Genomic DNA, 24,283 nt, shown 5'->3' with positions numbered 1-24,283 from the left:
CTTTTCATTATTGTCAAAGAAGGTTATTTGCCTAGCAGATGGGTGTAAATAAGGAGGAAAATTCCACTGTGGCTTTAGTAATACATTGTACAAAGTCATCATGTACCTTTAAAAATGACAGAAATAAATGTGATTGATAACACTATATTTATAAGGGTTTGGAGTTATTTGGGAAACACTATTCAAAGATTGTGTTGAATAATGAATATATCATTGTCTATCAAGAGGAAAGGTATAATTGTTTGCTACAAGGCTCTATGCTTTTTAGTAATCTTATCAAACATGCTTGGTAACATAACAGTACTTATTCAGATTACAGAATGTTTATTTTAGGAGTTATTGACAAACTAGAGTTAGAGATTCATGAGGTTGATGAGTGTGGACATGTGGTATACGAGGGAGATCAGCACTTTTCGGGTCTCACTCTGATGGTGCAGAGCATAGTGAGAAGATGGTCTATGCAGTATGAGGGCAGAGCCTGGAAGGTCTTGCTTCAAGTATAACTGTTCTGGATTTCCCTCTAATCTCATCTCCTATCAAAAAGATTCATACAGAACCTGCATCTATTTTGCAGTCCATTCATATTTTATGGTTTTATTTAAAATTAAATTTTAATTAACAAAAAATTTTTATTTAAAAGAAATATTTGGGACTGCAGTGTAGGTCAGTGGTAGAGTACATGCTTGGCATGCAAAAGGCCCTAGATTCTATTCTCAGTACATGTACACACAGACCCACTTTTTTGACTTATTCTCAGAATTATTGATGGATATTAAAATAAATATACTTGTCTATATCACAGAATGTTACAGTTATTAACTTTGGATATTTGTTCATACCAGTCTCCTTGTTTCATAGATCAGGAAATTGATCCTTATCTTCTACTTCATAATACTTGACCTCTCTTAATCTTAAACATTTCAAATGGAGGAGTCCAAAAAAAAAATCTATTATCATAGAGGCTTCTATCCTCTTGGTAATGCCATTCTTTAAATTCCTAAACTTTAAATTTAAATATAGAATTTGTCTAGTTTTAAATAATTGATAATCAAAATGTCATGTTAGACTTTATAGAAAAAATAATAGGATTTTGGACTGATTCATTTTCATTAATCTCAATCAAAATGTCTAATAAAATTTTCCATATTCTGAGTTGCTGGGGAAGGTTCTCAGGAAAAGGTTTATGCTGAATTTTGAGTTCATTTCCTGGATTTTAATGAATATCCTAGAATATATAATGCTATCTCTATATCTTAGATTATCATCTCTATGTTATTTTTGTTCACAAGGAAAAATTGTTGAGGTCTTTGGGATGTAACTAGGTGGGAGAGTGCTTGCCTAGCATGCATAAGGGCCTGGGTTCAGTCGGAAGAAACTGGGAGCTGATTTGTTTCAGTTTTAGTCTCTTACTTCTTAAGTGAGTTTAGACAGTTATTTTCCTTTGTCCAAATTTCTTTGACACACTTGCAATTCTATTGCTGTTATTCTGACTACATTACATGTGATCATGTCTAAGATATCATCGAAAATGACCAAGTATTTTACAACCATGACATTTGCATGGATGGACAGAAATCTAAGTTCATGTATCCCTCCAGATTATTATTCTTGCAAAAGTTAGTCATTACCCTCTTCTATTTACTTTTTAAAATGTTAAGGTGTTGCAGACCATTTGGCTGTTAAGAATGTGCCTAGGCACATTTCTGGTAGACTCATTTACAGTCCTTCTCTAAGTTAGCTGATTGTCTTTCTAACATGAATTATTGTATGTGTAAATTTATAGGTTTGGGTTTTAAAGATGTTGCTTCTGAAAAAGACACACTGTATGTGCAGGAAGCACATATTTCCATTTAGAAGCTGGAGACAGGGAGGACATGAGCTAAGCTGATGAGCAGATAGGCTTTTGATGGCTAGAGATGGCCACATGTAGTTCTGCTCGCGTGTCTGTTGGTGACACGACTTGTTGGGAAGGGAGGGACAAGTGGATGCTAATGGGAGGGGTTGTAGGGCCACTGGCACTTTATAATTAGAAAGTCTCTGGAGCTGGGAACCATGGATGTTTTCGACGTGGAATTACATTTTCAGTGCATCAACTTTGAGTGTTTCTTCTTAATTCCTTTCTTTACCTTTCCTTGATTTTTCTTTCAGGATCCAGGAAATAGGGGCAGGATGTCTGTGTCACCAAAGCTAGAAGAAAGGCTCTCATCTACGAGTATTTGATGTCTGCTGAGATGAGGGAGAGAAACACCAAATCTGTGGACCTCTACAACATCTTCCGCCTGCACCTTCATAAAGAAATACAGAAGATTCTCAGATGAAAATAAGTTAATTTTGCTTTGGGGAGAAGCCAAAAACTTTAGCCAATCAATAGTGTTTTACCTTAAGAACTTCTGTAGGTTGCTGAATCAGAAGGAAACCATTATCAGAACAGAGTGCCATACTTTAAAGTACACAGACACAAAACACAACAATGTTCTTTGACATCAGATGATAAATGGATGCTGAGGGAGAAAACAGCCTTTTATCCTCCAGGAAGAACTGAACTTGGAGTGCATGCCTAAAGAAAACACAAACAAAGGACTGAAATAGAAGGAAGAAAAATATTTTCATGGTTTTCAAGAACTAATATCCTGGAAGAGGTGACGATGCAGACCAAGGAGAATAGGTAAATGAGTTAGTGTTTTCAGTAACATTCTCAATGAGATTTTGTCAAGGTTTACAAAATCAAATGTAGCTTGGCAGAAACAAGTGAATAATCTCTAGAGGAGAAAAGGAATTAACTATATGTATAGATACTTAAGTTGTCAAAGAATTAGTATATAATATTTCAATCAAAGAGCTGAAGATAATTTCTTCATGTTTATCCAGTTAGTTTTGGGTTTTCTGTTTCCTGATGGGGTTATTATGATGCAGAGGTGACTATATTCTTCATAACAATATTCCATTTCTCATTCTTAAAATGTATATATTAGTGCTTCTCACCACCATAAGATTACTATGAAAATATAAAAATAGACAACTGTGGAGCATTTGGAATTGTATTGAATAACTGGAGTCAAAAGGTGGGGAAGGAGGGAAGGAGGGAGAGAGAGAGTGATAGAGAATTACTTTTCCTTTTTAAAGTGATTGATAATACTGCACTCTCAAATGCAGTCACTTTATAAGAACATATGCTTAATTTGCAAGTGTGAGAATTAGTGCAGAAAATGTATGTTTGTTACTGGTTAAATTTCTATGTGCTCCTTTTCCTTAAAAACATAACATAATTTTTTTATTAATTTTGATTGATGTAGTCAAGTAATAAGTTCAAAAGTGAAACTTTTAGTGCCATAGGGCCAGAGAAAATATCCTATTTTATAACCTAATGATATCAACAGATATAAAGACCTTTCAATTTTGCCTTTCCAAACATGTAACATGAAGAAAGACACTATTTTTTCCTTACTTTTTGGGTATTTTTTCTCAAGAGGAACTTGTATTACTTTTGCAGAAGAACTTGCTTCATAGCATATCAGGATTAATTTTATGACTATTTTTTAAATATGTGGTTACACAAGGGTATTGAAACTATGAGTTTGAGTTTTATTGAAAAATTGAGAGATAATTTTTTCTGTATTTTGTAGTACTATAAGACTTCACTTGGATTAATTGTATTACTATTATTGATACCAAATTGTTTAAACATCTGAGAAATATGCTTAACTACCTCTACTGATGCAAGATATTGCAGTATTTCTGAAGATACTTTTAACCCTCTAAAATACTTCCACATTAATGCTCCCTCCTCAGTTTTGAAAGCATATGATTTTTCAAATAACTGAAAATGAACATATTTTCATTTAACTTAATGGTTCACTAATCTGTTATAAGTAATTTCACTTATACATTTAATTGAAAGCAGTAATCATACAGAATCATAGATCTAGTGCTATAAATTGTTGATAGAATTGATTTGAATCACCTAACAGATGTTATAAAACCAACAGATTATGTTATCTTTGCAGTCCCTTGTTGACAAATTCTACTTATAACTAGAAAGAAGTATGAATTAACTTTGCCTTTTTTGGGCAGAGATTTGCATTATATAGGCTTTGAATACTTTAAAATTAACAGTTTACTTGAAGCTAAAATATCATTAAGTGACTATAGAAATATTTATGAGCATGTAGGAAAAATATGTGACAGTGAAAGCATTAAATTTAAAGTTTTTCAAACCCTCTCACCAAGACTTGTAAAACTCGTCTAATTATAAATATATAGAATTTGATTGCCTAGACTCCTTGTTTCTAGGAAAGGTTATTTTTATAGCTTAAAAGGGTCCAATCTGGGCTTCTTGCGTTCTGAAGTGTTGGTATTTGAGTTCACAGGTGTGTGGTGGTGGTTTCCAGAGAATCAGAGCATTGACACACAAGAAAGCCCTTCCCAAGCACTGGATTTATGTACATCTTTAGGAGAAAAGGAGTTAAATTATTTAGTAAGCCATATAAAATATTATGTATATGTTACATGAAAGCAAATGTGTTACTGAAGGCACCCATCTGAGATGTTAAGCCAAAAGTTGCAGTATAAAGGATCTGCTTGGTGAGGGCTGCTTTGAGAATTGTGTCCTGTCTGTTGCTGGCAGGAAGATGTTAGGGCAGCAGTATGTGATGGCACCAAGAGGGATTCCAGATTCAGACCAGACTGGGGAAACCTCCCTGAGCAGCCTAAGGAGAAAGCAGCAGTTCTAGTTACTACATGTTTAGGAATGTGACACATTTGGGATTTATTGGCAGTGGTGGCAGTGCCTAAGAGAAGACTCCAGTTTCATTAAGGAGAGAGTCTTTTTTAGTCCCCTTGACTCATTCAAGGAAGAAAAAGTCTTTTCTCTGAACAATGTAAGTCCATATCTCATTCTATCATCTTTTTCTTTGGTTACTGGAGGATTTTGCTGGATGGTTTGAGAAGACAGATACTTAATGAGGGTGGATTTTTATGAAAATAAAAAGAAAACCAAAGATTAACCATTGCAACAGACCAGTTAATGATTGCAACAGAGCAGTTTTTTAGTCTGGAGGGCTGCTAGTTGAGAAGACTTCCATACGCTGGGTGGTGGTGATCTGCAGGTTCAAATGTTTTGGGAGATGGCGTGGGTGTCAGTGTTGTAGTCATGGGCATTTCCCGGAGTGGAGCATGGGGATGTGGGGAAAACCCGAAAAGGGAACCATTAAGGTCATCCCATTGGATGAGGAGAAGCACTTAGGCTGCAGGGATGGCAGGTGTCTTCAAAGAAGCGTCAGAGAGTGCGACAAAAACTGCATTTGGATGACAGGACCAACATGACTAAAGTTAAAGAGCAGACAAGAGTTTATTTGACTGGAAGATTTGGCTGTTTTTGTAGCATACGGCATTTTAAAGTAATAGCGAGAATTACGATCATTAAGTTATACAGCGAGGTGTCACAAATAGCAAAGGTGAAGGTCCTGACATATTCCCTAGGAATGTCACAGAATTTCTGAAATTTTATATAATATTATTAGTGATATGAATATAATTTAAAAGCCAAGGATGTTTTAAAATTTACAATGTGTTCTACTCAGCATATCAAGTAAACATAATTATTTTAAAATATCGCTCATTTTACAAAGTGAAATCCCAAATTCTTTGGGATTTTCCAAATAGCTTCTGGGAACGAGGTCAGTTTGAGATCAAGATTTTTATGATTAGATTTTTAGAAGGGAAAGTTGTCAAAATATCAAAAGGTTTGAACATCTGACTGGATTGGATCCTAGGTTTCTATGAAACAGTAGGTACCTTTTTAACCAAAATGACAATAAAAGAATTCAAAAGTAGGTGACATAATTGTAAAAAAATTTAGCTCTTTTAAAAGCTTGGGTCTCTAAAATAGTCAATAGTCAAGGACATGAAAAATATTAAGAGGAAATTATTCTGATAAAGAATTTTTGGTTTCCTAGACAGATTATCTGGGAGGAAAATTTTTGACAGTTTACTTTAAATACAATTTATTTTTAAAAAGCAGTCCACTAATCCAAGGAAACTCCAATAATTTATTTTGTAAATAAATCCATCTCATTTTAGCCACCTTTGACTACATGATACAGGATTTCTTTTGTAATATTTTCCACAAGACTTCTCCAATTTAAAAAAAATATCTATTCAGGTTTTATTCTATACTTTCCTCTCTCTCATTAAGGAACTATTAAGTCATTTAACTCTAGAATAAAAGTAAAATGGTTCCTAGTAATTTCATGCCTTGCATATTTTTATATAAAGTGTTTTACCCTTATTTAGTAGTTTCATTTACATATATATTGAGAATAGTTTTTAATGATTGGCAACTTTTTAAACTGAGAATATGAGGACGAACACAATTGTGAACGGTTATATATCAGTATTCTGTAGCAGACTAGAAATTTTTATGAAGGTACTATATCAAAATTTCTATAAGCTACTTTGTAGTGCAATTTTTTATGTTTATTAACAGACTCAGATATATTTTGCCTCTCTATAGCACATAAAATTAGCCAAAATTGTATAAACTTAAACTTGTGCTTAATAATTAATGTCAGTAGTTTATCTTACTTAGAAATTACTAATGAATACTTGTTACCTAACATAATTCTAAAGACACCAAAAGATTTAAAAAACTTTTTAGCAGACATATTATGACACAAAACATAGCTGGCCATCATCTCATGTTACTTCCCTGTTACCTATTTTTACAGTCTATACATATTAGGCAAGTATCATAAAAGAACATAAAAAAGAAGAGAACATAAAGGCCCTATAAAAGTAAAATACATGGGTTTTGGTTGGTTTTACTGCTGTACTTGTTATGTATTCAGGAATAGATATCAAGCAATTCATCTTTTACTTCATCTTGACTTACGCATTTGTTCATAAGTTAAATTCATAAATTAAAATCATACATTGAATCTTTGGCTCTATATTTATTTCACTAGTTAAATTTACAGGTTTAACATTTGGTTATAATATAAATTTATTTGAACAGTAAATCCAAACATAATTTTTGCATTATGCTTATTGTTGATAAGTCAGAATCCTTACTCATTTTGATTATAGCAATATGTCCAAACTGGTCTTATTTATTAAAATTTCCTCAAATCATGTGAACTTAAAAATATTTGGATTGGTTTTCCTATTTCTGGAGAATTTAGGAATACTTAATTTATATAAGTGATTATCTATTAGTCAATTTGAATAGAACACCTTAAAGGGATTTCATAAACATTGGCAGTATTTTCCAGGTGTAGAAAAATTTCATGTATACTTAACATATATAAACATATAGACAGAAATAGAGACTTTAAAGCTTTAAATCTAAAAATTTATCCCGGAGTGAGATCAATATAGTAATGCAATACTCTCTGGTTTATATAAATTTTTTTTGGAAAGCCATAGGAGTTGAAATTATCTGCAGTAAAACCATCGCACAAGAAGAGGATGTTCAAAGTGAGTGCTGAGGTGGTGGGGCACAAAGTCATTGAGGATGTGAGGGTAAAGAGGGGATTCATTCCACTGAGAATTCCTCTTCTTCTTCTTCTCCTCCTCCTCCTCCTCTCCTCCTCCTCCCCTCCCCCCTCTTCCTCCTTCCTCTTCCTCTTCTTTCTTCTTTCTTTTTTCTTCATGCCAGGGATCAAACTCAGAAACTTGCAGGCATGGTGCCACTGAGCTAAATCCCCAGCTCCCCCATATTCTTAACTAATAGCACCTTGTACTTTGTTAGAAGCCTGGGAACCCAACCCAGCCTCTGGTCCATGGACAGAGAAGCCCAAGACCCTCACTCAACCTCTGTTTTCTTGGGGCTCTAACCTAGCCTGTAGAGCAGTGGTAGTGAACCTATAGCACGGGTGTTGTTTGATTTTCTTTCAAGACAAAAGATGTGAATGTATGAGTTGTTTTTTCTAAACTAAAGCCAGGGTTTAGAAGACAGAAAATGAACAATAAGTCGTATACATATTGTAGTGTTAGCACTTTGCAGTAAGTAAGTGGGCTTTGGGTTGCAGTTTGGGCACTTTTCTCTGAATGATTCACCATCACTGCTCTCACGTTATACTCAGAACCTTAGAAATCAAAATCTCTCTTCCACATACTTCTGTGGACCATCAACCAAAAGCCCTGGCTCTGGAGTTGGACTTAACAGTGGATCCCAGACCAGTCAGTCAGGACAGAAGACAACAGCTTCAGAAATATGCGTGTGGGACCCCAGAGGAGAGGTCTAGGAATCCAGTGATAAATCTAATCTTATATAAGTCATGGCACCATATATGTTAAACAACAATTATTCTGACACTTGTTAAATCAGTAAGGAAGACTTTGCTGGGGATATTGCAGCTGTCAAGACTACTGCAATGGGAGAGATTGAGGTCACCTCACAGTACAGCAAAGACAGCTGTGAGTTCCAGACAGAGTGAGAGAGGTCAGAGGAGGGGAAATCACTTGGAAAAGGCACTGATGGCAAAGGGGTTTTGCTAAATTGACTTGACATCATTATCGTGGAAGCCAGGGTAGTGAATTGGGTACCAAAGATGACAGATTCCCACTAAACTATCTTAGCAACTTGGTACAACAACTGGATCAGGCAGGACCAAGCAGATGAGACCTGCTAGAAAAGAAGTCCCAGAAGGTTTGATCAAAAGGAGTCTTTGCCAGATTCAAGCCCAGGCATTCCTGGGCCTATCTCTTCCATCTTTCTGCAGACCTTTCCAGTGCATCTGGAATTATATCTAACCTGTGGACTGCAGTGTGCCAAGCACATTTCTGTTCTTGTTTTTGCTTTTTTAAGACAGATTCTCCCTAAGTTGCTCTGACTGGGCTTGAACTCTTAAACTTGAAGTCCTTCAGCCTTGATCTCCGGAGTAACTGGCATTACAGGTGTGCAACATTGTTCCTGGCCAAGCTTCTATTCTTGAAATCACTCATTTAACTAATGTGTGTTAAGCATTCACTGTGTGCCAGGACTTAGACTATATCCAGAAATGAAATTGGCATGGATGCCTATTTCCGTGAATTTTACATTTTAGCAAGCAAGACAGAAAATGAACAACAAGTAGTATACATATTTAAATTATCGTATGATTGGACAAAAGGAAAAGTAAGCAAGGAAAGGGAATCCCAACATTAGGCAGAATAATCATCATGGAAGAGGTGAAATTTGAGCAAACACTTGAAAGCAGTGAGGGACTTGGTCACAAACTCTTAGGAGAAGAATGTGCCGGCAAAGCCACTCTGCTGGAGCCACCTGCCATGTCCCAGAAACAAGGAGGAAGCCAGCTTGGCAGGAAAGAACTGAATGAAGCCAAGAAAGTTGAAGATGCTGTTGAAGAGGTAACCAGGCATCAGGTCACTGTGGAGGTCAGGGGACCCATTCTAGGTGGACTGAAATGGCATGATCTGACCATGTCCTCTAAGTACTACTATGTCAAGGGAGGAAGATAGAAATAGCGAAACCTATCTTGAGTTGTCATAACAGTGGTGACTGGGACAGTTGGGTGTTGGCGATACCTGGTGGCCATATGCTGTTATAGTGTCAATCTTTCCAATAAAGATGTATTTCCTTACTATTTGGCAGTGTAGGAATGTTGAATACATTTAAAATGATTATTGCTAACCTGATTCTAATATGTCTTTGTTACTTTCTTGTCACTGAGACACAATACCCAATACCCACAAATTAAAGGAAGAATGATTTATTTTGGCTCACTGTAAAGATTTCAGTCCATAGTCAGTGGCATGGTCAAGGGGCATGGCAGAGGAGAGATGCTCATTACATGGCAGACAGGAAGCAGAGAGTGATCAAGGTAGGAGGGAGGGAGCCCACACCCCCAGTGATCCACCTCCTCCAAAAACATTTCACCTGCCAACATCACATTTAGCTATAAACTCCTCAGAGGATGGATCCACGATCCAATTAACGCTCAGAAGCCCACCTATGAGTGCATTAGGCTTTGGAGGAATATCTATCTATAAACCATAACATTACAGATATTGTGTTGTTTTAACAGCGGTCATCAATTCCTGGATTCTCCAATGCCAGCGAGTAGTCCCATAGTTCCATTCATTTTTTTCTTTGGGGTATCGGGTATCAAACTCGGGCCCCTGTCCTTGCAAAGCAGGTGAGCCAAATCCCTGGCAGTTCCACTCAGTTTTGACACTGACTACCTGACATTAACACAGACCCTAGAGGTTAAGGGCTCAGTCCCACAGGACTGCTACTACTTCAGATGCCAGCTACAAATGCAGCCCCAGACTATCTGTATTTCTACTGTGTGGGTACCTGAAAATCTTCCCTGCTAGATTTGGTAGTTTGCTAAAATGGCTTAATGCAGAAGTAAACACTTTATCTAGGATTACATTTTATTATAAATGATACCATCTGGGTATAGCCAAAAGAAACAGATGAACAGGGTAAGGTGTGATGAGGTGAGCAGGCATGGAGATGCCATGCCCCACCTTCTTTGAGTCTTTGTTCACTTCACAGTCTCAAAGCTTTCCCAGCATTGCTGTTTCAGAGTTTGCATTAAAGTTTTATTACACAGAAGTGACTGATTAAAGCACTGGCCATTGGTGATTGAATTTAACTTCCAGCTCCCCTTCTCTCCCTTGAGTTAAGGGGGTGGCCCTGAGGTTCTAACCCTCTAATCATGTGGTTTGTTCCTCTGGTTGTCAGCCCCAATCTTGACATTAGCTAGTGGCCACCAAGAATCATTTTTCTTTTTTTTTAAATTTGGTTTAATTCAATAATATTACTTATTTTTTTCAGTGTGGCTAACATAACTTTTATTTATTAGCACATGTTTCAATACATGATAATCACATTCAACATGAGAAATTTTTACATATACATAACACCTCTTAATTCTTGTTTTGTCCCCTTTCCTTCCCCTCCCTCCAACCCTTCTTCCCCTCCTTATTTGCAAAAGCTCTATTTCCCTTTTATCCCTCAACTCTTTTAAAATTTAAATCCTTCTTCCTTCCTTTCCTCTTCTTCCCCATTTCTTGTTCCCTTTCCCATTTGAAAATGTTCTTCCCACTTACTAATATCTATTCTATGTTTTGTCCCTTATTTATACTTTGGGTTTCTCACACAAGAGAAACAATGCGATATTTAAACTTGTGTATCTGATTTATTTCTCTTATGGTCTCGAGGTGCATCCATTTACCTGATAATTAACATCAACTTAGATGAGTGAAAAGGGGTTCCTTAAAAAAATCACAGAAGACAATTCTCTACTTAGGGATGTCCTGTTGGTGTTCAGTTCCAAGAGTCAGATGGCAGAACAGAGCCAGTCTTCAAGATAAGCAGGCAAACAGCAGAGTCCAAGTGTATGAAAACAATACAGACGTGGAAGAGCAGGTGGGCAGCAGAGGGCCAAGAAAACCAGCCAGCCTTGCCTTACATGTCTGGTGAGGGACAGGAGTGGATTCAGGCTTACAGCCATGATATAGTGGCAGTATTCCAGAAATAGAGCCAGGGTTCAGAGATGGAGCCAGTGGATTAACATTTATTCCACGCTTCCTAGGTTTCAGGACTTCGTTGGTATAAACAAGGTCAATTAATATTTATGTGCAGGTCTCCATGGCTTCAAACTTGCACTTGTTCAAGAAGACCTTACCCATCAAGCTTCTTACTTCTGCTTGAAGTCTTCCCTGGCTATTTCAGGACATCCTCAGGGTAATGACGTCTCACAAGGGCTTAGGAACAAGTTTGCCCATGTTTTTTCTACTAGAGCCGCCTCTTGACCTGGATGCCTTGCCATGCCTTTGCAGCTGGCAGCAGTAGATGTTATTTTCATGTATCTAAAGGCCCTAAGTGACTGCCACCTGTGGGTGGGAGATAAGGTGGCTGGCTTCTTCTCTGAGGGAGGCAGCACCACATGGACTTGGTCCCACCTAAGATTTCAAGAACTGCGTGGTTTCATCTTTTCTCATGGGCTCAGAATCAGTCCCATATGTGGCCAGGATAGAAGAGTGTGGGACCTGTCTTGTCCCCATATCTTTCCCCTCCTCGTCTCCTTAGATACTTCTGCACCCCCCAAAGCAAAGCAAAACAAATATCCTTCTACCTCCTAAAGACAAAATAGATTGTGTCATAGAATGACTGTCAAATGGAGCCAGACATATGTGCTTCAAATCTCAGCTTTGTCACTTGCTGGCCCTGGAGCTTACTTATAGTAGTGTTGTATTAGAGGTCACTCCCCACCTAACCAAATGATCAGTTTTATTTATTTATTTATTTATTTATTTATTTATTTTGGGGGTTACCGGGGTTTGAACTAGGGTCCTTGTGCTTGCAAAGCAGGCCACCGAACCGCTGAGCTAAATCCCCGGCCTGAGCAGTTAGTTTTAAACTGGTTTGTCTACTCCCTCTCTTTTGGCTCCAGACATTTTCCTTCTTGTCCATTCCATCCACTCCATGTGACCCCGGATGCTGTGACCTGTTTAGGGAGGTGATTCTTAAGTGTCTTTGGCATCACATAAGAAGTACAAAATCTTGCTAGTTCCTGAGAGAGACTCTAAGACTCTGTGTGACGCTAAGCCCTTCTGTTAAGTGACTGTAGCCTGTGTCTGGACTGCAAGGTGTGACTCATTATTATCTTTGTCAACCTCAGAAGGGCTTGTGAGCTGTCCTCAATGTGCACATGAAGGATCTGAGTGAGGCAGTGAGGAAGCACTTGCTGATTAATGCTTGGCAGTATTTTTCTGTCAGTCAGGCCTGTGGCTTCCTTGGCATAATTGTGAGCTTGATTCCATTTCTCACTCATGGATAGAATATGCAGATGATTGATCATACTGTATTGAAAGAATTATCAGTCAGGATCCCCATCGTCAAATCAGAATAAATCAAAAGGTTATAGGGGAAGGGTGGAAAGGAACCAGGAGAAAGCATTCTGGAGCCTAGGGGAAGAAGCCATGGCACTGTTATCCACCAAGACCCCCAAAGGACAAGGCATAGGAATAAGAGCAGGTTGAGTGTTCCTAATCCAAAAATCCAATATTGGAAATGCTTCAAAATCTGAAAGTTTTGGATCTCTCATGATATCTTAAGTGAAAAATTCCAAGCCTCATGTGACAGTCAAAATGCAGCTACACTAAAAATGCTGCATAAAGTCAACTTCAGACTGTGTAGATAGGGCATATCTGCAGCATAAATGAATTTTATGTTTAGACCCTAAGATCTCTCATTATACATATGCAGATACTCTCAAATCTGAAAAATGCAAAGTCTGAAACACTCTGGCCCCCAGGATTTCACATAAAGGATACTCTTACTTGAACTGTAAAGGTCCACTATAAAGGTCAAAGTATAATAAGGTAGAGGAGGACCTGTCAAGCCATGGTAGGGCTGCTGTGGGTGTTGGGAACTTCCTAGTTCCTCATCCTCTTCACACCTCCCTTAGGAGCTCTTGGTGGGCCAGTTCCACCTGTAGCCAAAGTTCTCAGGGTCTCTGTTGCCCACACAGCTCAGCCTGGGCCAGGGCGTAAGCTGGAGAGGGGCCTAGTGGGAAAAGGGGAGGAATTTGGAACATGTGGAGAGCTACTCACGCCTTTACGCTCTTTTCATTAGAATTGACAGAAACCCTATCAGTATAGGGTTGGATCTTGGTGACTCATGACCTCTAACAAATTTTATTATAAAAAATTGTAGGCATGTCCTTAAGTGGAGTCATGTGTTACAAGATTCAACTACTACTGAAGTTCTACTGAATTGGTTTATATCCTTCTTTTTCTTTGTCCCAGAATTTTAAGGCAAATCCTAGACATCCTGTGTTACTTTGGTTTTTGTAGCAAGGCCCTGTGGTGGCATCTGCTCTTAAGGACACAGTAATGTCGTGGCACTTCTTAAACAGCATGACAGTCATCCAGAGGATCCCTGAGGTCCCCACAGAAGGCAGGTGTGCTAAGCAAGGACTCCTGGGCACAGCAATGCAGCAAGTTCAGAGTTAACATTTGGGGAGAGGCAGCAACAGCCGTGTACATGGGTGTTGGAATCATTATTCTTTATGACCTAGGATGGTCACCCTTGCTTGAAAAATCAGCTGATAGATTTTTTTTTAAATGAGAATAATGTGAAATGAATGTATTACCTGGCAAAAAACATTAGAGTTTTAAATGAAGTTACTGACTCTCCTGGGCAAAGTGGAATCTTACTTCAAAATGGCAACCTATAGCCAAACTGACTCAAGGTTTTTAAAAATTAAGCAGTAAAAAACATAGGTGAATTTATAAATTATGCTCACCTCTATGATTTAAAGCATCAGTCATAAGGGAAATAATACAGAAACAAACCATTAATTATTTTGCAGAGCTAAGCACAGCTTGAAGCCTGCACATTTTGCACAGGTAAATAGGTTCTGTAGGAAGAATAATTGCTAAACCTTTGTAGAGAGAATAGATTTTTTTTGAAAAAATCACAGAAAAAATCAGAAAGGCTGTATAAAAGGAGTAGCATATTACTGTGACCTCTGACATACTTAGGAAAAAATAATTTGATAGTTTGATATAAAGTTAAAATAATTGCTTCTCCTTTACCACTATTATCATCTCCTCAAAAGAAGGGCAAAAGGGAAGTTGAAAGGAAGGGGAAGGGAAGAGAAAGTAAGAAAGATAGCTAAATGCAGAGTCCAAAAAGATTTCAAACACAAGTTTATTATTTTATCTGCTGAGAGTAGAAGCAGATGCGTTGAGTAATGTGCTACATTCCCCTTGTACATGTCTACCAGCTTTTTCTAAGTAGAGAAGATTTAGCTTAATCCTGCAGTTGAATTCTAGAATCACATCTTTCTGAACTCAGTACAGAGTTTGGCAAGGAGAACATGTGCTTTGTAAAGATCGTGAGAAGTGTAGAGGTAATTCTCTTTGCTTTCTGCCTGCTGACCAGGGTCACTGGAAAAGGCAGTCACTCCAAGAATCATCTCTCTATTCACATTTTGCTAGTTAACGGTACCTTCCTATCACAATATATGCAAGGAGATTGTTACAATAAAGACACAGTTACAGCAAAGAGATTGTTAATAATTTCTATTCTGTGTTTTGGAACAGGGAATTGTTACAAAGACACAGTTCCAGCAAAGAGATTGTTAATAATTTCTATTCTGTGTTTTGGAACAGGGAATTGTTACTAAGCACTTTTAAAGTAAATACCACTAATGTTTCCCACCTTGATCATTTGGTAAGGACTGGTCAGGGGTTAGGTTACAGCTTCAGCCCACTGAATTGATTCACAAGGGAATTCGGCATAGATTAACCTGTTTTAACCTTTTGTGTCTGGTCATTTCACTGTTTAAACTATGGCTTGTTGGTGATTTATTTGTACTTCAGGTTCCTCAAAATGGAGTGACTGAAATTTTCCAATATACAATGCTTTCTATGAGTTGTTTTATATTGAAAGGGTTACCTTTGATAGATTTATTTCTCACAAAATTCACTTAAGTGAATTTAAATTGATTTCTTTATTGCTGTATTGGAGATTAACCCCAGGGCTTTGTACATGCTAATAAACAGTGTACCACTGACAGCCGGGGATTTAGTTCAGTGGTTCCACCACCTTCCTTGAAAGCACAAGTTCTCGAGTTCCATATACGATACCAAAAAACAAACAAACAAACAAACAAAAACCAACAACAACAGCAACAAAAAGAAGCCAGGGATTTGGCTCAGTGGTCCCATTGCCTGCCTCATAAGTGCAAGGGCCTGAGTTCGATCTCCAGAAACATTAAAACAAACAAACAAAAAACAGTGTACCACTAAGATACATCCTTGGCTTTTGCTAGATCTTAAAAAATAATAAAGAAAAACATTTGATATATCCCATTTCTAAAATATGGACTTGGAATAGTGTTCCAATAAATAGTTCAAAGGATTATTGCCATTTTATTTCTGTGCAGAACCAATCCCACAGTAATTTGTAAGTACGAGTAATGGAGACCATGTCCCCCAAATTATGGATCTATGAACCTGCGAAGGACTCTTTCACTTGCCTTGTATTAAAGGAGGAGCATGCCCCCGTCTCCTTCACATAGAAGAGATTATAAATAGCTGCGCACCTTTGCTGTCTTGTAGAACAAGTATAGTAACTGGCAGGCAACCACTACTGGAGGGGACACAATGAAAATGCCAGTTGGAAATAAGTCAAGGGAGTTTCTTTTCTTTTTAAAGGAAAATTGGAGCTAGATCCATAAAACAAAATGACTGGATTTTACATAATTAGTACAATTAAATAGAGACTTCATCTGTTAAATTCCTACCTCTTGCTCACAAGCCAAAACATTTCAAACTTTCTCTTGACAAGATTTTACCGGATGGTTACACAGTGGGAAGAAGAGATGTCTTTTCACTCACTGATTCTCAAAATGAATGTTTTTGAAGCACCAGGGATAACATTTTAAAATAAATATTCAAATGTGTATTTTACTCAGAACTCATTAAGAATAAATCTAAGCAAATCATGATTGTTCACTGTCTCCATAACTATTATAAATATAATGGGCTATGTCATGTGTAGGTAAACAGTAAAATAGCTCAAAATCATATTTAAAAGTCCATAGGATTCCTTAGAGATCAGCTAATCTCTCTGGTCACACCAAACACTTTGTACGTGGCTGGTATTAAACCACTCATCTAGGAAGGTGCCATCCACTTGTGTAGATGGGTCAAAAGCTGGGTCAAAGGCTGACACCTGCATTTGTGAAGACCTAAGCTGAATTCCTTACCCTCTCTGGGCCCTGAATTCTGACTGTGGCTGTGGATGGCATTATCTCCTTTGCGGAGTTATCTTGGAATTAAATATGATGGTGTGGATGTAAGGATTTTGCCTGAATTTAGAGATGAATGAGCATTGTTCTATGTTGGAATGTTTTTCCTTACAGTGAACCCAGAATTTGTCTGTCTCTGGAGCCACAGAAACTTAAAAATGAAAGTAATTCCCCTATTTGAGTATATATGTATCTCCTGGACTCAGATCTTAGCTCATCTTCTGTTCAGTAACAAAATGTCTGAGACTGCATAACTTACAAAGCACAGAGGTTTATTCAGCTAACTTCTGGAGGCTGGGAGGCCCAAAGTTGAGGAAGCCTGCCTAGTGCTGGCCTTTTTGTGTAGGAACTCCCTGCAAAGTCCCAAACCAGCATAGGGTGTCACAAAGTGTGGTGGGGGTGGGCAGAATCAAACTGGCTTTTATAAGAGACACTGTTGAGTTACCTTGTCAGTCCATTCATCTGTGAATGGGTTGAATCTTGAAGGCAGAACCCTCTTGACCTAGTCAATAGGTCCCACCTGGTCCCTCAAAATTGGGACTAAATTTTAACATGGGTTTTGGTAGAGGTGTTCAAAGTGTAGCAGCTCATCTTTTCTCTAGGATAAGCTTCTCTAGCTATGTACCATACCAACCCCATAAGGGGATGTGTACAGTGATTAAAAACTCAGTGTGTGTTCACTTAAGGCAGTGTTATATCTTACCCTGTGTGTGGTTGAAAAGTTATAATTTTTCTGAATTTCTGTTCCATTGTCTGTAAAATAGCAACAACAATACCCTATAGGATTTTAGTGAAGATTAAACAAGACAGCGTTAGTACAACATTTAAGATTAAGCAAGAAGTGTTTGGTGCCTATGAAGTTCTCCATTAGTGACCATACCATTAAACTATTGTTGTGATTATTGGACATGGCTTTGGGTTTCCCACCATCTCAGATGCTGCCTGAAATAAACAGAGATCTTTGTGACATGATTTCAGAGCCTGTTGCATGACTGACTTTTTCAAAATATGAACACAGTGTACCATGTGCTGTAGAAATTAAAATCTCCCACTAAACACAAATATTCTTGAGAAAGGTATTGGCTGTTACCTTCATGCATGAAGAGCGATCAAAGATTAAAGGATACCAGCATGAAAATAAATAGTATTTTTACTGTTTTTTGTGATTTTTTTTTACTTTTATTAGTCCATGTTTTCAGTACATAATGATTACATTCACTGTGGGGAGTTGATACATATACATAACACATTTCAGTTCCTTTCTTTGTCTTCCTCCCTCCACCTCTATTTAATTTTTCTAGCATCAGATTCACTTATTTAACTTATAAGACCTTGTAAAGTTAATTATCATATATACAGATTGAAAACCTGACTGATAGGCTAAAAAAGTACACTTTCAGATACATTGCCCACACTGAATTACTGGATTATAATATCTTTTGTTCTTTCTCTTTTTTCGAATAATCTGTCTTTTTATTTCATATATGTGATATTTATACATATATTCGTATATATATGTGATATTTAAGCTTGTGTGTCTGAGTTACTTCACTTAACATTATAGTCTCCAAGTGTATCTGTTTTCTTACAAATAACTCAAGTTTATCCTTCCTTATGGAAGAGTAGTACTCCATTGTATATAAATACCACCTTTTTTAAAGAAAATCCACTCATCTATTGATGCACACGTAGGCTGTTTCCAAGATTTAGCTAGTTACTGAAAATATGTGCAGTTGACCAGTACTCAGTCTGCATTGTTCTTTCTTTTTAATTATTTATTTTTTTATCTTATTGAGTTTATTGGTACTTTTTTAGTACATGGTACAGTTACATTCATCATTGGGATCTTGTACCATTACATGACAGATCTTGGTTCTCATTTTTTCCCCATTCCCCTGCCCTCCCTTTCACCCCTTCCATGCTCCCCTGTTTACAAAGACTTTGTTTCCATTTTTTCCTTTTCTCATATTTTTTCTTGTCCCTTATTTCCTTTCCCCTACCCTTCCCACTTCCCCTACACCTTTAGTCCTTTTCTTCCTATTTCACATTATCAGTTATACAATTTGTATACAGTTATAAAATTTACACTTTTAGTTTTTCACACCAGAGAAATTGCTCAGTATTTACTCGTGTGTCTTATTTATTTCACTTAAGAGCATGGCCTCAATATGCACCCATTTTCCTATAACTAGTTTCTCATTCTTCATGTATTGTCTTTTCTAAAGGGCCTAAGATATGGAAAGAAAAATTGGCTCTCTTTGCACATGCATATACACATGCACACACACATGGCACACAACACACACACACACACACACACACAAAGAAATGCAGAAAAGGAAATACCACTTTGGTGGGGAAGTTTGCTTCTGAGCAGGGAGGGCACTGGGAACTGAGGTGTGGGTGTGGGTGTGGATGGGAAGTCATCTAGGACCAACAGTGCCCTGTGATAGGAAGATCAAGCTGCGAACCTGTATAAGGCCTGGTCCCCTTTGGGACCTCGCTGCTTTGGGAGGTAGGTGGTGGCTCCTCAGATGTGCAGCCTGGTGGGAAGTCTTCAAGTCATTGGGGGTGTGCTCTTGAAGAGAACCCTGAAGCCTCAGCCTCTTTCTCTCATTTGCTTCCAGACCATGAGGTGAGCAGTTTTGCTCAGCCATGTGTTCTTGCCATGATGAGCTGCCTCTTGGCAGGCCCAAAGCAATGAGGCCAATCAGCCATGGACAGGAACGTCCAACACTGTGAACAAACATAAACCTCTCTTTACAGGTTGATTATCCCAACTGTTGTGTTACAGTGATGGAACGCTGACTCACTTAGAGTTTCAGGATGCTCTAGGCACCCTTTGTCTCTTTGACATTTTTTTCGCTGACACGGGCCTTGATTGTTGCAAGACAAAAGGGGAGGGAAGAGGCTGAAATTGAGGACAGAGATGGAGTCTGCCTCCTCATTCTGCTTCATGACTGTTCCCAGGAAGTGATGTACTCTTCAAGTACTGAAACTATGGTCCTTTGTCTCAATAACACAGGGTGCTTCATGATCTGATCATGTGAATAGATTGAGCACCTCCCAGGGCAGTGATAGTCTCATTCCACCTCACAATAATTTTGGCAGGAAGACATTAAAAGTCCAGATGTACACATGAGAAAGTAAGCTTGGATGAGTGGCTTATTCACAGTTTCCCAGGGGCAGGTATGAGATGGGGGTTACATCCTTATTCTTTATCAGTGAGACAGGCAAAGGAGGGTGACGTGGAGAAAATAAAGAAAAATGACTGTGGTGGTTTGGGTGTAGTTTCAACTTAATTGACACTGGAGTCTGCTTGGGGATTGGTGGAGTGCACATCTGGGTGTGGTTGGGTCATGGGAAGATTTGGGGTCTGTGTCTGATCCCTTTCTCCTCTGGCATTTTCCCCCTACTTCCTGACTTCCGGGCTGCCAGGAACTAAGCATCTTTGCTTAGCCACATCCTTCTGTTATGACGTCTCTGCTCTGACACCAGCTGGTAATGAACAGAAATCAGGCAAAATATAGCTCTCTTCCTTTGAGTTGTGGTGTCAAGTGTATCCCAGCAGCAAGAGAGTAACTAATTCAGTGACTCAGAAAAATCCAGGACAAAGCAGGACAATTGCCCGACTTGTAGAACAGCAATAGCCAAAAGATACAGGAAAAAAGAAGTACATTACAGCAACCTGGGCTCATTGTATTGTGTGTGTGTGTGTGTGTGTGTTCCATTTCATCAGTGTTATGATTGGCTATTTTAGGAACTTATGTCATAATTTTACTACTATTGTATTTTATTGTATTTTGGACTGACATTCTGTCATGATACACTAATCATTAGCACACATTATATTTATTTTAATGTATTACTGCTATAAGCATCTCACTCTATTTCTGTATTTTATATAAAATGTTGTAAAAGACAACATTTAATCAAAAGTCTTTATCAGTGTAAGAGGAACTCAGAAACCACATGTGGCTTAATATTTTCCAAAATGGCTAATACAACTCAAGATGTATCACCTCACAGTATCCTAGGGCCTGAGTCACATTCTTCCTTCTTACTTTGAAGTCCTCTTAGGTCACTCAGTTGTTATGTAAGCATGACTACCTTTAAGGCTTTTACCGTTAGTTTTGTTTTGGCAAAACAAAGGTTATCCTTGGAATAACCAAGGATTTGTGGCAACCAAACAACTAGTTCTCATGAAAACTGAAAATGGAGTTAAAAGCCTCATGTAAAGTCTGTGTAATCCTATTTTATTATAACTTTTCCAGCACTCTAGGGAATTCATATTGCCCCCTTTGAAAATAGAAAGGGAGGGAATGCTATTTTAGAAATAATATCACTTCTCAAAGCATGTTTAGTGAAACAAGGTACACGTTAACTGAGTGTATCTACTTGGGCAGTAGTGAGAGATGAGCATGAAGATTTGAGGCTCTTCTGATAGGAAATTTTTAAAAATCTTGTTTATTTGAGGGTCTGATCTTTTTTAGTTCATAGGAAGTTTTTTAAAAATCTTGTTTATTTGGGGGGTCTGATTTTTTTTTGAGTTTTTTATATATCCTAGATAGTAGTCCTTTGTCTGAGGAGTAGCTGGTCAAAAATTTTTCCCACATTGTAGGTTGTCTTTTAGCTTTGATAGTGATTTCTCTTGAACTGGGAAAACTTTTTAATACAATGAGATCCCAGTTGTTGATTCTTTTTACAAGTTCTCATGCTGCTGCTGATTTGTTCATAAAGTCTTCTATGCCAGTGTCTTCAAGAGTTCTACCTAATTTACTTTCCAGTAAGTTTAGAGTTTCTGTTTTGATATTTCGATCTTTAATCCACTTGGATTTTAGTTTAGTGCATGGTGAAAGATAGGGATCTAGTTTTAATCTTTTGCAAGTTGAAAGCTAGTTTTTACAACAGCATTTATTAAAGAGGCTGTCTTTCCTCCAGTGAGGATGGTTAGCTCCTTTGTCAAAGATGAGGTAGCTGAGTATGTGTGGAGTTGTTTTGCATCTTCTAATCTATTCCATTGATCCTTGGGTTTATTTCTTTGCCAGTACCATGATGTTTTTATCACAGTGACAGACCTGATTGAAAAATGGGCATCTGAAATGAACAGACATTTCTCAAACAAGTAAAAGCAGCAAATAAATATATGAAAAAATGTTCAACATCACTGGTCATCTGAGAGATGCAGATGAAAACAACACTGGGATTCCACCTTACCCCAGAAAGAATGGCTGCTATCAAGAAATCGGCCAATAACAAATGCTGGCACTCCTGTGGGAAGAAAGGAACCCTTCTCTATTGCTGGTGGGAGTGCAGACTTGTGCAACCACTGTGGAAGTCAATATGGAGATACCTCAAAGAACTAGGATTAGAGGTCCCATTTGACAGAGTTATCCCTCTTCTGGGTATCTTTCCAAAAGAATTAAAACAATCATACCACAGTGATGTATGCTCACTCATGTTTATAGAATCACAGTTTGTAATAGCAAAAACTTGGAAACAACCCAAATGCCCATCAGCTGGAGACTGGATAAAAAAGGTGTGTGTGTGTGCGCGCGCGCGCGCGCGTGTGTGTGTGTGTGAGAGAGAGAGAGAGAGAGAGAGAGAGAGTTTTAATAAAATGTAGTACTACTTAGCCATAAAGAATGAGAAACTAGAGACATTTATAGCTAAATGGATGCACACTGAGGCCATACTCTTAAGTAAAATAAATAGGACACACTTGAGTAAATACCAAATAGTTTCTCTGGTGTGAAAAGCTAAAAGTGTAAATAAGGTTCACATGGTGTATTTGATAGTATGAAACAGGAAGAAAATAGCTAAAGGGGAAGTGGGGAGGGGAAAAGAAATAAAGGAAAAGAAAAAATGTGAGAAAAAGGAAAAAAATGGACACAAAGTCTTTGTAAATAGGAAAGGGCGAAGGGGGTGAAAGGAGGGCAGGGGAATGGGGAAAAAATAAGAACCAAGACATATCATGTAAAGGTACAAGATCCCAATGATAAATGTAACTGTATTGTCTGCTTTAAATGTACCAATAAACTTAATGAGAAAAATTTCTTGTTTATATGCATATTAGGGAAGAACAACACTTGTTCTAACCATTCTTTTTTTTTTTTTTTTTTTTTTTTTTTGGTACCGGGGCTCGAACTTGGGACTTTGCACTTTCGAGGTAGGCACTAAACCACTGAGCTAAATCCCTGGCCATGTTCTAACCATTCTAGCAATGAATTGAGTTAAATAGCATATCTCTGCTCACCCGAAGATTCCATGCAGCCATATTCAAATGCTTTTTTTTTTGCCAGACAGATTCTCTACATGGTGTCATGAGGAAAGCCTTGGCATTTACAATATCTTTTTGAAATTTCAGATGTAATTTACATACCACAAAATGTGTCATTTTAAAGAGCACAGGCAGTGGTTTTTAGGATTTCCACAAGCTCGTGTAGCTTTCACCACTAATCCCCAAACACTTTCGTCATTACTAAGAAAAACTCCACACCGATTAACACTTATGTTCCATTCCCATTTCCACAGACCCAGGCAGTTATCAATTTGCTTTCTGTTTCTACTGATCTGCCGGTTCCCAATATTTTATACAAATGGAATTATACAGTGTGTGGTCATAGTGACTAGACTTTTTTCACTTGGCATAATGTTTTCAAGGGTATTCTTGTAGCATAACTCCGCATAGTTCTACAACGACTTTATAGCTTTTCCATCATGGATGTCCAGGTTATTAGGCATGAGAGTACAGGATACAGGCATGAGTGAACATTCATTTCTCCAGTTATTCTAGAGTATTTATTGAGTGCCTGTGGTGCTATAGACTGATTGTATGTTGAAGCCTTAACCTCCAATGTGATGGTGTAGGAAGTGAGGTGTTTGGGGCTTAATTAAGATTTGATGAGGTCAAGAGAATGGGACTCCTAAGATGGCATTAATGCCCTTATAAAAAGAGGCACCTTACTGTACTTTCTCGCCATATTTGTGCAATAAAGAGGTCCTATACTGTAAGACTTGCATCTCACTTTTACTCCTGGAGCGTGAACAGCCAAGAGGCCTTCACGATGCTGGGCTCAGTAGCTCAGCGAGCCTCCAGGAGCTTATCTGGTAGCGAGAGTCACCCAGGAAGGAACACACCAGGCAGGTTGGCTAATAGACCTTTATTAGTCTGGCCAGACGGCACCTTCTAAGCCAAGTAGCTCAAGAAGGGTGCCCAGCTCAGAAACAGAGGCCATTTTATATTGGGCTGAAGGGGGGGGGTTACACTTAAAACTTACAGAGAGAGGACAAAGGCAAAGAATCAGTTAATCTGAGCTAGTGGTCATCAGGCATATACTTGACCATCACGTACTAATGATCAGCAGATTGATTATCCATTTTTCCATTTTCAACTTAGATTACAAAGTTCAGAACATTCCACTACAGGCAAGCAAGGAGTGGTGTGATTTATGTTGGGTCTCTGTGTTCACTACAGTTTCCATCTAGCCTCCCAGCTACTTCAAAGC

At 38.0% G+C, this 24,283-nt stretch overlaps 1 long non-coding RNA gene across 2 annotated transcripts in view; it reads left to right on the top strand.

The window, feature by feature from the left end:
- LOC117284624 overlaps window positions 1-21,859 on the top strand; it is a 33,568-nt gene extending 11,709 nt beyond the window's left edge. Inside the window, exons 2-3 of one of the 2 annotated variants that reach the window (XR_004515719.1) lie at window positions 2,149-2,665; window positions 21,824-21,859. This is a non-coding gene — a long non-coding RNA (uncharacterized LOC117284624). Of the gene's footprint in view, window positions 1-2,148; window positions 2,666-4,367; window positions 5,531-21,823 lie in introns of those variants that run through there. The other variant, XR_004515720.1, reaches the window with a different exon arrangement.
- The last annotated feature ends 2,424 nt before the right edge of the window (window positions 21,860-24,283 follow it).

The sequence above is a fragment of the Fukomys damarensis genome, unplaced genomic scaffold (genome assembly GCF_012274545.1).
Source record: "Fukomys damarensis isolate Sample0158 unplaced genomic scaffold, DMR_v1.0_HiC HiC_scaffold_38, whole genome shotgun sequence".
Taxonomy (NCBI): domain Eukaryota; kingdom Metazoa; phylum Chordata; class Mammalia; order Rodentia; family Bathyergidae; genus Fukomys; species Fukomys damarensis.
The sequence above is the reverse complement of the archived record's forward strand: the minus strand, read 5'-3'. Positions and strand labels throughout refer to the sequence as shown.